The sequence below is a fragment of the Balaenoptera ricei genome, chromosome 7 (assembly GCF_028023285.1).
Source record: "Balaenoptera ricei isolate mBalRic1 chromosome 7, mBalRic1.hap2, whole genome shotgun sequence".
NCBI lineage: Eukaryota > Metazoa > Chordata > Mammalia > Artiodactyla > Balaenopteridae > Balaenoptera > Balaenoptera ricei.
In genome coordinates, this window is record NC_082645.1 from 75,409,876 (window position 1) to 75,425,151 (window position 15,276).

Here is a 15,276-nt window from a genome sequence, read left to right on the forward strand (position 1 = left end):
TGGGAAGTCTATTTTGGTATATCTTTCTAGAAAGCGTCTTGGTGGTATGTAAGAAAATACTTCAAAGATCAAATACTTTTTCACCTAGTAATTTAACTTCTAGGAAGCCATAATAAAGGAATAACGTGAGATGAGCACAAATATTTATGTATGAAGATATGTATTGCAGTTCTATTTATAGTATGAAAGTGTGGAACTTTTGAACAATTCATCATAAGTAAAAATAATTGTCTTGAATTACTAGGTCCTTTTTTTTTTTAATGTGCTGGGCACTGTGGATTATCTCATTTATTTCTTTCTACATTTATGTAATATATAGTTAAGTGTTTATTTGTTAATTTCCCTACCCCTGTGTTTATAATAGACCAGCTTTTCCTTGGTGGAACTCATCTTTCATCATGTGTAGTAGCCATGTGGCTAAGGAGAACTGACCTTATTGGTATCTCGAATGGCCTAAGCCCATCAGTGATTCTATACCCCCAGTGATTGATTAGGGATGTGTATGTGTGTGTGTGTGTGTGTGTGTGTGTGTGACCTTATTGACTCAATAAGAGTAAATCCCAGAACTTTTGATTACTGATTGAAGGAGAAATGCTTCCTCCTTTAGCTCTCACTCTTGGCTTTGCTCTGGCTTTCTTGCTCTTTCTTTTTCTTTTTCCCCCCTCTTTCCTCCAAACATTGCTGAGATTTCCATTCTTTTCCCTAGTCAGATGTATTTTCCTCTTCAAATTCCCATTGCATTAAAAAGTTACTGTACCCTGGTATGAATTTCACTGTGCCATACATCATTCATTAACTCAAGTAAATTTTTAGTCTGTGGCCAGTTATCACTACTTCGAATTCATCTTAGTGCCTATGCTGTGTTTTACATAAAAGGTTCTAAATATTTGAGAGGTCAGAGTTTGTGAAGAGTTAATGTTAAAAAGAACAAAGACTTTACCTTAACCTATTTATACTGAAAAATATAATAGCCAAAAGTTTCACAGAAAGTTGCTTGGGTTTTCCACTGATTGCAGGCAGAAAGAGTGAATGACTTGATAATTATTCTCCTACTTCTTCTAATTAGGAAAATTTCCTGCTGGTGACAGCTTCAAAGCACTGCTAAAAGTTTCATGTCAAATGTAGAGGAATGAACTCGATTTAATTTGTTTTCAAATTGGTGAATTTAAAATTGATATTAATTCTGAAATAGTTTGTCATGTCTCAGCCTGTGTCACTTTTCTCTTTACCATTTTGAGAGTGGAGAACTTAAAATGCACATGGAACAAAAAGGAATGATGTCAATTCTTGGTTCAGACTGACATCTCTGAGAATAGGAAAGGCCTGGGTCAGGGTTGTCTTGGTCTTGCTCTCTTCTTACCTAAATTAAATCCCAAGCACCATTCCCCTTTTACATCTTACAAATACGAATGCCTTGAGTCTATTTCTATTTTGCATTGCCATTTAACAAATATACACAAATTTCTAAGGAACAATTTACTTGTCTCACCTTCTCCCTTTCATGGTCTCTTCAGAGCCACATTTACCACATGGTCGACCTAAAATACATTTTCTTGCACCACTTCCCTGTTTTATCATCCTCATGTCACCTTTAGGATAAAATCCAAATTTTAGCATGGCATTCAGGAGGCTTCTTGATATGGCCTTACCTTACTGCAAAAATTTCTTATAAAATAGTTTCATAAGCATTCTATTTTCAAATCATATATACCTGACCACTGGCCTGTCCTTAAAGGTGGCATGTTCTTTCTTATTACTGTACCTTTGCTTATGATATTCCCTCTGCCAACCAATTTCTTCATTGGACACCTTCTAAACTGGTGGTTCACAGGTTCCATCTTCTTAAGGAAGAAGAAAAGTAAAAATACCTTTAAACCTGGCTTGTTTGTTTAGGTTGGTTTTGTTGTGTGTGGAATATTTAAAGATACAAGTGTTGCATTAACAGATAGAGGCATCTAGTCATATTGCAATGTTCATAATGGTTTTCTTAAACTAATACTGTTGGAAAAAAAATGAAGGTTTTGGTAAAGAAACGGTTGGCTTCATTTAATTTCATGTACCTCTTCAAATTTCATAATATGTAATAAATGGTGGCAAAACAGTATAAAATTGAGTGTGTTATGTTCATACTAAAATTTTAAGAATCATTCACATTGGAAATCAAGATTTTATATTTTAAAATAAAAATATGTTCAAAAGAGCAGCTCATAAGCATATCTAATTTTTTGCAAGAATATTTAAAGTGCTCTTTAAATGAACAAATCTAATCATATCAGACAGTGGAATAATACATCCACTTCACAGTATATGTCACTTTCTTGCAAGAAGAAAGATAGAAGTAGGCACAAGTTCATTCTTGTTTTTTGATGTGGGTATTTTTGTGCTCTTCTTTATGCTGTCACATTGCATAAAATATTCTAGGATGAAAAGTATTTTCCACAGTAAGAATGGATTTCAGTCAATCTGAGATAGAAATAAAAGCTGTGGGTATAAGTTGAGTTAACCATTTTAAGGAAAATATTTACTTTGCTATACTGTTTGGAATGGGATTTTTTTTTTAGCAGTTTTCTTTTTAAACAAAGTTACTTATGTTATCTTGGGTGATTTCTTTCTTATTTCATTCCATTAGACCAACATTTAAATAAACAAAATAAATAAGGAAATAACCATTACGCTAAAAAAGAACTAATTTTGTCTCCTTTTTTCTCCCCCTTCCCCAAGCAGACAAAAGAGAAAAAATGATCTGGTTAATCACTTTGGAAATCATGGCACAGTTTCATGGCTACCTTTTAGCTGTGCCATGTTTGAAATTTCCTGTCCAGGATGAACAGATCTATTTCTAAAGCTGGAAGTAGGTGATAATGCAGCCTTTACATTTTGAGGAAAGATAAGATGAATTGTATCATTTATATATACCCTAGGAGTCAATGCTAAGAGAATACCATGCATATGATTTAATAAATAACAGCATCATTGGGTAGATAAACATTTTTTTCACTAACATTATAAAGTATCTATAAATGGCCTTAAAATATACCCTGCTCATATTTTAATTCAGATTTTACAATCGTTGCTTTCTCTGCTAGATGCTATTGATGATCTGCCTATAATCCCACTCCCTTGGCATCTCCCAAATAAGCTTTTTTTACTTGAATTATGTGCCTCTGGGGCCTCCTAAACTAAGATCCCTTCTTTCTTTATCTCTAAAGTTATGATAGAAAATGAAAAAGAATATGGTGAACAAATAGATAAACAGGCTTCTAAAGAAAATTGTGGCTAAGTTAGAAACAGATAGTTTCAGAATATTCAGATGGCTCAGATACAAACAAAGAGTCAGAAATAAAGTATTTGAGATCCGGCTTTAGTCTATAATTTGAGAAAGTCAAGAATACAGGTCTGGCTTTACCAATGGTCTGTATCAGAGTTATGGAGGGAGACACAACAAAAGAGTTAGATATGTTTTTGTACTTGTGTTCCTCCTCCCGCTCAAAAAAAAAAAAAAGCATATTTTTGCTGTTTTGGCAAGAAGAAATACTATGAATTTTTTTGGCTGCTATTGAATTTATGTCAGAGGTCCATTTGAAATGATGGAATTAAGGGAAGGCATAATTTGTGCTGTTGCATCTGGAAGGACTTTTTCCTTTTGTGTGTTGGGATAAAAATGTAAGAATCTTAACTAGCCGCTGTGTCTGTTCTAGTTAACAGCATGAGAATAAATAGAAGGGTGAGCTACCTAAATGTTTCTCCGTAGCAGGTGAAGTGGAATGAAAGTTAACATAGATCAGTGCTTTCTAAAATTCTGTTTCACCTTCTTAATCCGGGACAGAGTATGCGCTTGGTTAGTCTAATTAGCTAATAAGTGAAGGAGACAGCTGGGCCTAGTTGTCGTACAGCCTGAGGGAGAAAGGGGGTATATGGTCAACCAGCTATCACTGTTCTTTAATAGTAACATATCCATGAGTTAAAACATTTAACTTATTATCTAGCAATCCTACTATTTGCCCTTATCTAACAATCTGTTACTCTACCTTTTCAAAAAAATGACATGCTTTACCATTGTTTTCCTGTTACTGGGTAGCTTTCTTGAACTTTCACAAGAAACGTAATTGGAATTTTAGAATATGCATTGTAATATCTAAATTAAAATACACATAAATATAATTATTGATTAATTCTACTGAGTCCAATTTTAATTTTATTTTTAGTTATGTGTAATTTCATCTGATATACACAAGAGAGAAAGTAATTGAAGGCAAGTTCAGATGGGAACTGTATAATTGAAAGTCAAGTGTCTGCATATTCCTTCAACTATATTTGAACATACCTACCCAGGTAAGAATAAGTGATTGCTTGTTTATATACTTAATACCATTTGGAAAAAAGATTTGAAGCTATAAAAAAGTTTTTACTTTGTACTGATTATTTAAAAAGATAGTTTTATTATATGAAATAGTAAAATACATAAAAGCAAAATAAAATTGAAATCGTGAATGAGTCTGTTTTCTAAAAAAACTTCTGTTACCTGTTTGTTCTATAGCATTTGATTTTTGTTTTGTTGTTTTTTTCCTTTAAACAACATTAGGCTAATATACGTATTCTTTGTTGAATTTCTTTATTATTTTTATAACAAATCTATTTTGTTCTATTTGAGAATATGAATTAATGCTTCATATTTTTCATTGTTATCTGTTAATATAAACATAAATGATTAAAAAATTTTTTAGGTTTATTACTCGGAGAATATCCTTATGGATAAATTTATATATATATATATATATATATATATATATATATATATATATATATATATTATATATACATACATATATATAGTGCTCATTTTGCATGCTAAATGTTCTTAAAATTAGCATCACTGGCTCAATGGCTATAATATTTTAAAGGCTTTTTATTCTTATTGCTGAATTTACCTCCAGAAGGTGATAATGAGTTATAGACCCATTGACTTATATTTTTTTCATTCAAAAATTTTCCCTAACAAAACCGAGTTTCCCTAACAAACCTAGTCACTTGGGCAGGTGAACATTTAAATGGACGGCCAATTGGAGTAAAGATACAGAGCTGAGAAAGCCAGGGGATATTCGGGAAATTGGAAGCATAGGGTAGATATAGCAGAGTAGTGGCAAATAGGTTCTTGTGATTTGGATTCCTATACTATTATGGCATTTATATTTCATCATTATGTGATGAGGGACAGTTGCAGGGGAATAAGGTGATCCATGTTTTATTCTAAGCAGCTTAATCTGGAAGTGATTTGTGTGTTAGACTAATGAAGAGAGAGCAAACCCAAAAGGAGGGAGAATAATTTGTAGGCTTTTCTGTTTTATTTTTATCAACAGCTGTTTAAACACTTGCTATTTGCCAGGCACTATGGTAGGAACTGTAGAAAAAAAGATGAAAAAGACATAATCCTCACTCTTGAGGCTCTTATAGTATAGTGGGTAAGACATGCGTGGCAAACAAAGGAATATAATACACCATGACAGCGTAACAATTGAATCATATTCAAGGTAAGATTAACTGGTAACTAGTTATATTGAGATGCAGGTACTGGGTTATCAACTGAGGTGATTTTCCCAAAGACATCGAGTCTGATCAAGGTTACACTAGAAGCAGTGTTTCTAAACTTTGCAAGAATTCAAACAGGAATCAATGAAACTTTAGGACGAAAGTAGTGTAAATGAAAAACAAAGCAGTGGTAGAATTGGTGAGAGGTTAAGGAGAGGGTCTTTTATCTTAGGCAAGAGTGGCATGTTGGTGGCATTACAGATATGGGGAAAAAACCAGCAAAAGTAGGATTTTTGTCATGGTAGAATAATAGGTTTAGTTTTGCTTTGTTCTCTCACTGCTGTTTGCTCATACATTTGCTGGAGCACTCATAGCATTTTGAAATTTCATTGCAATTCCTTACGTAATTGAGAATCCATTTATTTACTATGAAAAGTGGTATGAGTTTCCTTAAAAGTACAAATATGATAAGAGTAAAAATAAGTTACATCGAACAAAACATATGAAATAAAGACCTGATTTTATTTGTAGCCACTGTATATATAATTTAGCTTTAGCCTTTCCAGCAATCACAAAAGTGGATATATGTTCTTGCCCTAAGAGCTTAAATAAATTTATTATAGACGTCTTAGTGTAATGGACAGGAAAATTGTCCTTACCACTTAGGGGTGCCTTAAATTTTGCATTGTTGGAAGGAAAGGGAACTTTGTTAACACATAGTTATAAGTAGATAAGTTTGTGGAAGTTAAGAATTCAACTTCTCCAGAAAGTCTTTCCTGATTTTTGGAACCGGGACCAGGTCTTTCTCCCTTATATTATGTACCTTAACACTGTTTACATTCCTGGGTCATATCATGCATTGTGGTTTTGTCTATCATTTCCTGAGACTATGATTCTTGAGGATTGGGTCGTCATTTATCATTACAGATATAAATTGAAATCTAAATAAAACTCACCACAATGTTGGTTTCATAGATACTCCACAAATATTTCTTAAATGCAAAATTTAATCCATTTCCATGGCTTGTTTTAATCATTGCTGTCCTAGTCTAGATGTTTTTGTGAGTTCCATATTAGGTTTCTATTGCTGTATGATAAATCACTTCAAAACTTAGCCACTTAAAACAGTGCTTATATATTATCTCACAGTTTTCTGTGGGCTACAAATCTGGGTACAGCTCAGCTGATGCTTCTGGCTGTAGGTCCCTTGTGATGTTGCAGTCAAGCTGCCCACTGCAGCTGCAGTCCTTTCAGAGCTCAACTAGGGCTGAAGGGTCCACTTCCAGACTCAGCCATGGAGGGCCTCTCTCTATAGGGCTGCCTCACCCATTACGGAAACCACATTCCTTTATAATCAAATCTAGGAAGTGTCATCCCATTTGTGGTGAGTTGAATGATGGCCTCCAAATAGATATGTTCAAGTCCTAACCTGTGTTTCTTGTGAATGTGACATTATTTGGAAAAAGAGTAAAGACTTACAAAGGTAGATGTAATTAAATTAAGGATCTTGAGTGCGAACATCCTGGATTAACTAGATGAGCCTTAAATCCAGTAACATGTGTCCTTATGAGGCATACACAAAGGAGAAGTTCCTGTGAGGACGGGGCAAGGACTGGTGTGATGCAACCACAAGTCAAGGATCAGCTGGCGCCACCAGGCCCTGAAAAGGCAGGAATAAAATCTCCCTTAGAGCCTTCAGAGGAAGTGTAGTCTTTCTGACACCTTGATTTCAAACTTCCGGCCTCCAAAGCTATGAGAGAATAAACTTCTGTTGTTTTAAGTCACCCAGTTTGTGGTAGTTTGTTATGGAAGCCACAAGAAACTAATATACCACCCCTTCTGCAGTCTTCTATATTTTAGAATGTGTCCTAGGTCCAGCCAGCATCTAAGAGGAGGGGGTCACAAAAGGGTATGAATATCAGGAGGCAGAGATCTTTGGAAGCCATCTGAGAGTCTGTCTATTCTATCAGATTTCTGAATGCCTCCATTTGCTTGATCTTTGTTTGACACATCTGTGTAGATGGACCAAACTCTACAGGCCAGACATTAGACTCATTATCTCACATTCTTAAAAATCATGATCTTTCTCTGTATTTCCCACCTCTCTGATTAAAATTACTGCTCATTTTGGATAGTCAAATTGGAAAACTTAGAGTTAATTTGAATTTCTACTTTTTTTCTTAATATTCATAGCCCTTAATTGATTAACCAGTCTTTTTCATTCTGTTTCTTAAATTTTTATCATCTATCCCTTTCTTTTCAATCTCTCTCCTACTGTTTGCGGGCTTCTATTATGTCTTTCTAGAAGTAGCAATATAGCCCCTAAATGGTCTGTTTGTGAGCTTTTTTTCCTTCAAACCGTTCCCTGCAAAATGGCTTTTGAAAACTCAAATGGAGTTATGTAATTCCCATTATTATTAACATTCTCAAGAGAAAGTTCTAGTTTGTGATCTAGCTCTTGACTTCCTAAAATCCAAACTGTATCTTTAATCATTCCTTAATATAGATCTATAAAATTGTATAAAACTTTCCAGATATATTATGTTCTTTATTTTTGCTTGCCTTTGTCTGGGATTCTCTTTTTCCAGGAGTCAGATGGGTGTTTGTTTTTATATCCAAAGCACCCAGCAGAATGTCTAATATAATGGCCAACACAGAATAGGTTTTCATCTGTTGTAAACTAAAGTTAAAGATGAAAGAGATGAAGGATGAAGAGAGGAGAAGAGGCCTGAAACATCAGTAAAAGGGCTAAACGTACAGACTCATCTAAGATGGAAACAAATGAAAGAGAAAGGAAAACTATGGACTAGTGATGGAGCAAGACTAGATAGTTTAAGTGTAGGATAAAGGCAAAGGTATGTTCAGAAGTAGAAGAAGAAGAAGAAGTAGAAGGTCAAGAACGTGTGACAAAAAGAGAAAGTTCTAAGTGAAGTTTAGATTTGAATGAGGCTATGATGTGTTTTTAAGCTTTTAGGAGTGTTAAAAGGTACATCTCTTCACAGACATTACAATATATTAGGCGGGAAGTGTATGTAATGATGCAGTTAGTTGTTCAAGATAGTGAGGAGTAGAATAAATAGATAACAAAAATGTGATACAGTGTTAAGAAAGTAGCAGAAAGGAAATAGAAGTATCATTTCTTTTGCCCCCTTTGGTTGTAGTAAGTAAGACTAATGGCACTCTTGTCCAAAGAGAGCCTCTAGGGAAATCCCTCAGTGGAGAGCAAATTCAAATCCTATTCAGGAGATGTATTCTGCTTGATCAGCATTTAAATTCCAAAGGAAATAATCTTTAAGCCATTCGAAGAGATTGAAGAAAGACATTTTGCTTTCCCTGACCTTTGGTTGTACATTAAAAATTTACATTCAGTACATCTGTATGTGTAAACCAAACTTCTATTCTAATAATTAATGATATTCAGATTAATCTTTATCTGTATAATGTTAACATTAATTTTCATTTAACGAAGAGATTTAAAGGGAAAAATGTTTTGAATATTAATGCAACATGTAATTGTAATGAATGGTTTATTCATAAATTAATTGCTATTTGAATGAAATAGTGAAAACTGGGAAAGTAGTTTTTTATCAAGTATGTTAGTCTCTATGTTGCAAAGTGGTAAACCATGGGCTTTTTAGTGTAAACTAATTCTTCATGCTATGAGGGTATTATGTATTATATCAAAGCCTTCAATTATTTAGAGGTAACATTCTGGGTTTTTTTTTGACCTCCGAAGGTTTCCTAAGAGGTAACATTCTTCATAAAATGATTTACTTTGCTTTTAGAGCATGATTTTACATTGAGAAAATTTAGTTTAGTGAAAAATAAAAAAATCTTTAAAAAGGATATTTTTTACAAATGAAGACAGAAATAAATGAGGGAAAAGAATAGGATTTACATAATTATGTGCACTGAATGAAGAGAGAAGGAAATTGGTAAATCGTGAGTTTTGAATTGCATAGTTCATCAGCTCAGTGGCCTGACAATCTAAACTGGAAACTTTTTGATCAAGTGACTATCTGTGATGGTCAAAACCTATTTATACAAGCAATCTGTTATATAGTAATCACATCTACATTTGAAGAGTCTATCAATTACAGTTCTTAGTTTGCAAGTAACATAAACTAGTTCTGAGTACTTTAAGCAAAAAAAGCATTTTGTTGAAAGGATATGAGGCAGCTCATAGAATCAGAGGGTAATCAGAAAAACAGTTCTCAGGAAAGACAGGAGCCAGAGCGTTTCCGGGGATCGAGAAAGCAGCAAGTGGAGAGAGACTGTGAAGCGTACTGCCATGGAGCTAAATCTGGACCAATACTGGGGTTTAATGCTATTCCTCACACATTCACAAAGCCAGCGTGCATGGCTGGGTCTCACTCATTGGCCCTCAGCCAGGAACCATGGCACTTGATTAACAATTCTCCCGAGACTGCCAGCATGTGGAGAAGGTAGGTTCCCCAAAGGAATTTCAACGTTTTGGGACCAGGTTGGGAAGTCTATGGAGGGTAAGTAAAAACAGTAGATGTTTCTAAAACCTTTCTTCGGAACTGTCATTCGAAAGCCATCAAACTCTAGTGGCAAAAAGCTCAAATAATAAAGATTTCACCAGTAAAATCAACATAGATTAAATAATAGTGTTGCTCAGGTTTCAAAAATTTATTTGTTCTTTTTTCATACATATGTTTATTGTCTGTCATGTGCCAAGTGCTGTCCTAAGCAATGAAAATAAAACTATAAACAATAGAATTAGTCATGGCTTTGCACAGAGCTTATAGTCTAGTGACAATTGAAGTATGTGCAACAATTAATATATTGCAGGAAGTCTAGAATGGGAGCTGTATTAGTTTCCTAGGGCTACAGTAACAAAGAGCCACAAACTGGGTGGCCTTAAACAACAAAAATTCTAGAAGCTAGAAGTCTGAAACCTAAGTGTCAGCAGGGTCACGTGTCCTCCAAAGACTCTAGGGGAGGATCCTGCTTGTTTCTTTCAGCTTCTGGTGGCTGATGGTCTTTCTTGGCGGGTGGCAGCCTAACTCCAATCTCTGGCTCCATCTTCACGTGGCCTTCTTCCCTGTGTGTCTCTGGGGGGTGTCCTCTCTTCTTCTTCTAAAAATACCAGTCATTGGATTTAGGGCCTATCCTAAATCTGGAATGATTTTACCTCAAGATCCAGAACTAATTACATCTATAAAGACCTTATTTCCAAATAAGGTCACACGCTGAGGTTCTGAGGGAACATGAATTTTGGGGAGATGGTGTTTAACCCACTATAGGGAGGGTACATGATACTGTTGGTATTCCTAGCAGGGTCCCTGGGCCTATACGCGGGGTATGTTAGAGAAGCCCACCTGAAGGAAATGTCTAACTGACGGTGGGTGTTCAGCAGAAGGAAAGGGATGTATAATGGACCCTCCCAGCATTTTTGAGGAAGCATAGTTCATTGGAAGAACTGAAAGTAGCAATAGTTCAGTTCAGCTGGAGCAAAGAGTAGACGGGGCTGGCAAGAGGTGGAGAGGAGAAAGGATGGTGAAGAGGTGAAATGGGACAGATGATAAGGGAACGTGTAAGGAGTTTGACATTATCCTGAATGTAGTGGGGTGCCACTGAGGGAATAACCATTATAAAATGCAAAAAGAAAGAAAGTGAAAAAAGTGAAACTGGGACACACAGCTGTATGTACAGTAAGATCTCAACACTCTGTATGCCTGGCAACCTTTAATATTAAACACTAAAAGTAAATGCATCTAAATGTTAGCAGTGGTTATTCCTAGGTGACTTTAATTTTATTCTTTCTAACATTTTTAAAATATAGTGGGTCCAATGAGCATATACTACTTTTATAACGAGGGGGAAAAAAGCACTTTTTGGTAAATCTTAGCACATAAAATATACCGGAAATAAGATTTTCATAGCACAATGTTTTTAAAAATAAGTAGTTGATTTCAAGGAATTGGGTATCTTTTGACTTAGGAGGAAAAAAGACTTGTGAGTGACTAAAGAATTATACCACCTGAGCCAGGTATTTCATAAAATATCTTGAAATATATATGGGGACATGGATTGCACATCCTCAGTTGGGTTAAGTAGCCATTGGATAAATCCGGGGAAAAACTTCTACTTTTGGACATAAAATAGGAAATACATTTGGATTGAAAGCATTTTTCACTTGATTTTGAAAACCATGTCAGTGAATGAGCAATTTAAAGAACACAGAAATTGATCCTTTTATGTAAGTTATCAGTAATGCCAGGTTGCCTTATGTAAGGTGATTAGACATAACATTCCTGTGAAGATTTTACTAATTTTGTAAGACTGAAGTGGTATTTAGGTTTCTGGAATGCAAAATTAGAGCTTTACTATTAAATCTACTTTACATATCAAGGGTTGTGCTGTGAGAACAGAACATATTTGCATGTTCTTCTGTTTTTTTCCACCCAGTTTCAGAATATTAAACAACTAGTCCATTAACACATACTGGATGATGTGGCGGGGCAATTAAAACTCTCACGTTATCTTTAGGCTATTTTCTTTTTTTGTGATTATCAAGAGATAATACAGCTTAATTAAAGTCTCATAATAAAGTTTATAAAAGGCCGAATGCTGGCTAGTACTTGCAATTAGGAAAATCATTTGATAACTTCTGTGGGAGGTTTTTTTTTTTCTCAAAATTTTGTTAGTTGCTTAAATAACATTGTTTACTTTGATTTGTCGATAAAATTATTTGCTAATCCTGACCTGGGATGATGAATAAATATTTTGCTGTTTAAGGATAGTTCAGAGTTAAAACATTTTACTTGCTAATTGACTATAAAGTAGGCAGACCTTCTTTCTTTAAAAATAGTTTTGAATAAACTCTAGTAATAGATATACTAGAAATACATTTCTTGGTTAATTATTTTATAAGAAAATAGATAACAATAATTATAATAAAAAAGTGCACTTACATTTCAGTGGAGAGTGACTTTTTAAAAGCAGGTTTATATCCCTTATATCATTTAGTTAGCCTATCCCAAAAATATTTTAGGTGACTTGTCCTTTGTAAAATTTAACTTAATTAGGACTATGAACCTGAAATTCTACTGGAGAATCTACTCGCTTGGAGTTTATGTGTTTCTCCCTTCCACCCTCCCATTCTTGAGAAGAGTTTTCTAAACTCCTGAGAATTAAAAATCTGCCATGGCAGTCCTAGCAACTTTAATAATATGAATTATTATGGCTAACACTTACATGTTGTTTAGTGTCAGGCACCGTTTTAAGCTCTCCTTACAAATGAACATATCTAATCCTCATAGGGATATTCTGAGGTAGGAAACTCAGCTTACAGATGAGAAAGCTTAGGCAGAAAGTAGTAAAGTAAACTTGCCCAAGATCAAATGGTAGAGAGGGTATTAAAACCCAGGTAGAGTCTGTATTTTATCCACTACACTCTACTGCATGAAGAAGATGTAGATTAACATGAGAGAAAGTATTTTAATCCAAAAATATCAAGCACTTCGTCAGTATTCCCTTGTCTTCTTCGAGTGGGAAGATCTGACATACAGCTCTCTACTAGACACGTTACATATTTCATCTTCTCCCACATTTTTGTACCTCTTATTCTCCTCATATTTCATTTATTTCAGATCCCTTAACGCTTCTCTTACCTCATATTCTGTTTTATAGTTTTATTTACATGTTTTCTAGTATAAAGAGATTGATTCAAAGAGAAATCTCTTATTTTGTTTAACTAGAAAGGATGAAAACATCATTTTGAGAAAGTAAAACATTAGTTCTTTGTTCTAAGATAACACTGATACAAACAGCAATAGTTAAGTTTTCAGGGTAATGAGAATATTAAAAGAGTTTTTGATATCCCCTTTGATAATTTAAGCTTATACTTGATATTAAATTTTATTTCGAGAAGAAAATTACAAATTTTCTATTCTTTATGATAAACCAAGCACACACAGTAATATCCCACTGGATAATATCTATCCCTGGATAGAACAGAAAATAAATATATATAATTCATTACAGAGCTGTGTTAGAAAATAAATCAGAGAACCTTCAATAGACCAAAAAGTATGAGAAATTCAAAAAAGGATGCAGTGTCAGATTTGAGAAGGAAGCCACAGCTCAAGATATGCCCTGGGGAGGACCCTTACCAAAGGTGTGTGTGGCACTAAGAATGTGCCATTCTCAGAAATGGTAGGTTCCAGATTCCTGGAGAAGCCTTGAGTTCAGGGATGAGTAAGTAGTTGCTTAGTTGTGATAGCAGAGGAGCTTAGTCAAGTATTCAAACCTGCAGAAGCCCCGTTTATCTTTTGTGGTCTGGACACGGAGGTTGTGAGTTCGGATTAGAGGAAAACAGTGAAGTGTTCAGATATTAGCAATGATGAGGAGAATCGGGGAACTCTACTACCAAAGTTACCCTTTCTTCCCTCACTCTCTTTGAAGACAGATTACAGGACTGAGATAACAAGAGTTAATAAAGTAAGCACAGTGCAATTAACATATAACAGCGAGGGATGAGAGAGGTATTCCTTGAATAGAAGAGAGTAAAGCAGAAATCAAGTGAAGTAAAAACTTAATCATATTCCTTTGACGTTTCAACTAGGCCAAAGCATAGATGAGAAATATTTCAACCTAAAATTCCACTGTATCTTTGAAATGTTAGAAATAGTGTTAAAAATCAGGAATGAACATGGAGGACAAAGGTCATTATATTGCTCCAAAACAAAACAAATTATTTTTTGAGAATGCTACCTTCTTTGGTTTCTTTTTGCATAATTCTTTTCAAAATTACAGTATGATATATAATTTTTACGTTATAACATCGTCAAATATTTCAACACTAAAACCATAGAAAATATTTCAGTCTCAAATATTGTCATAATCAGAGTTTCAGTAAGTGATTTTCTGATAAGCGTAGTTTAACAACAGGGAGAAAACTATTTTGTCTGTGTAGAGTTTGAGATGTTTATTCTCTGTGTAGAGTTTGAGCTGTTTTTTCTCATTGTTTATTCTCACTTCTCAAGGACAATATAAACAATGTTGAAGAAAATAAACTCTGATAAAAAACAAAGTATTGGAATGCAAAAAAGTAAAGAGTGCAACTTTTCTCCATCCCAACACTCGTTTAGGAAATAAATTGAACCCACTTTAAAAAGTAGCAGAGGGCACTCTATTTTGTCAGTCTTTTATAATGACTGGATATTTATTCTAGAAATAGAGAGCTGTGTGCATGGGTCTATCTGTGTGGTAGGGCATAAAGAATGTTTTTTCTGTCTTCTGAGCTTTGGAAGTTTCCAAATAGTAACAAAAATATTTTCATTGTTTTTATTCCAAGGTTATACTGTAGACTTTTAGCTTTTTAGCACTGGCTTGTTTCTTTCCATTGCCAAACCTAGATATAATGTGATTTAACTTTATTAACCTATTATTTCCAAGCCTAACAGATTTCCAGTCATATTCTTAGTATTTCATTGCAAACAAACCCTTTAAGTTAGTGTTGAAAAGGTGTTGAACATTTTTTTCCTCTACCCCTGATACCCGTAAGTATAATGCTGTGGAAACATGGAATCTTTTGGAGTCCTTTGTTTTTTCCAACTTGCAAAATTGCTGGGTCATCAATGTTTTCAGTAGTACAGAATCAAGCTATTTCAGTAACTAGTCAGTATGATTTGGTATGATGCATGAATATAGACAATAATATGTATTATTTAACATATATTTTTAAAAGTCCACTTCTATATAGGCCCTGTCCTCTTCCCT

At 34.4% G+C, this 15,276-nt stretch overlaps 1 protein-coding gene and 1 pseudogene across 18 annotated transcripts in view; one reads left to right on the forward strand and one right to left on the reverse strand.

The window, feature by feature from the left end:
* The window catches only part of GULP1 (GULP PTB domain containing engulfment adaptor 1), an 812,392-nt gene that overhangs the window by 632,036 nt on the left and 165,080 nt on the right, over window positions 1-15,276 (forward strand). For 14 of the 18 annotated variants that reach the window (XM_059928297.1, XM_059928301.1, XM_059928303.1 and 11 more), the window contains one exon: window positions 4,206-4,332. The exons of 3 other annotated variants lie outside the window; for them this stretch is intronic. The gene's annotated coding sequence lies outside the window, so the exon portion shown is untranslated. Of the gene's footprint in view, window positions 1-2,724; window positions 2,852-4,205; window positions 4,333-15,276 lie in introns of all 18 variants that reach the window. One more of the 18 variants, XM_059928305.1, reaches the window with a different exon arrangement.
* LOC132368791 (tigger transposable element-derived protein 1-like) overlaps window positions 1-15,276 on the reverse strand; it is a 426,013-nt pseudogene that overhangs the window by 147,412 nt on the left and 263,325 nt on the right.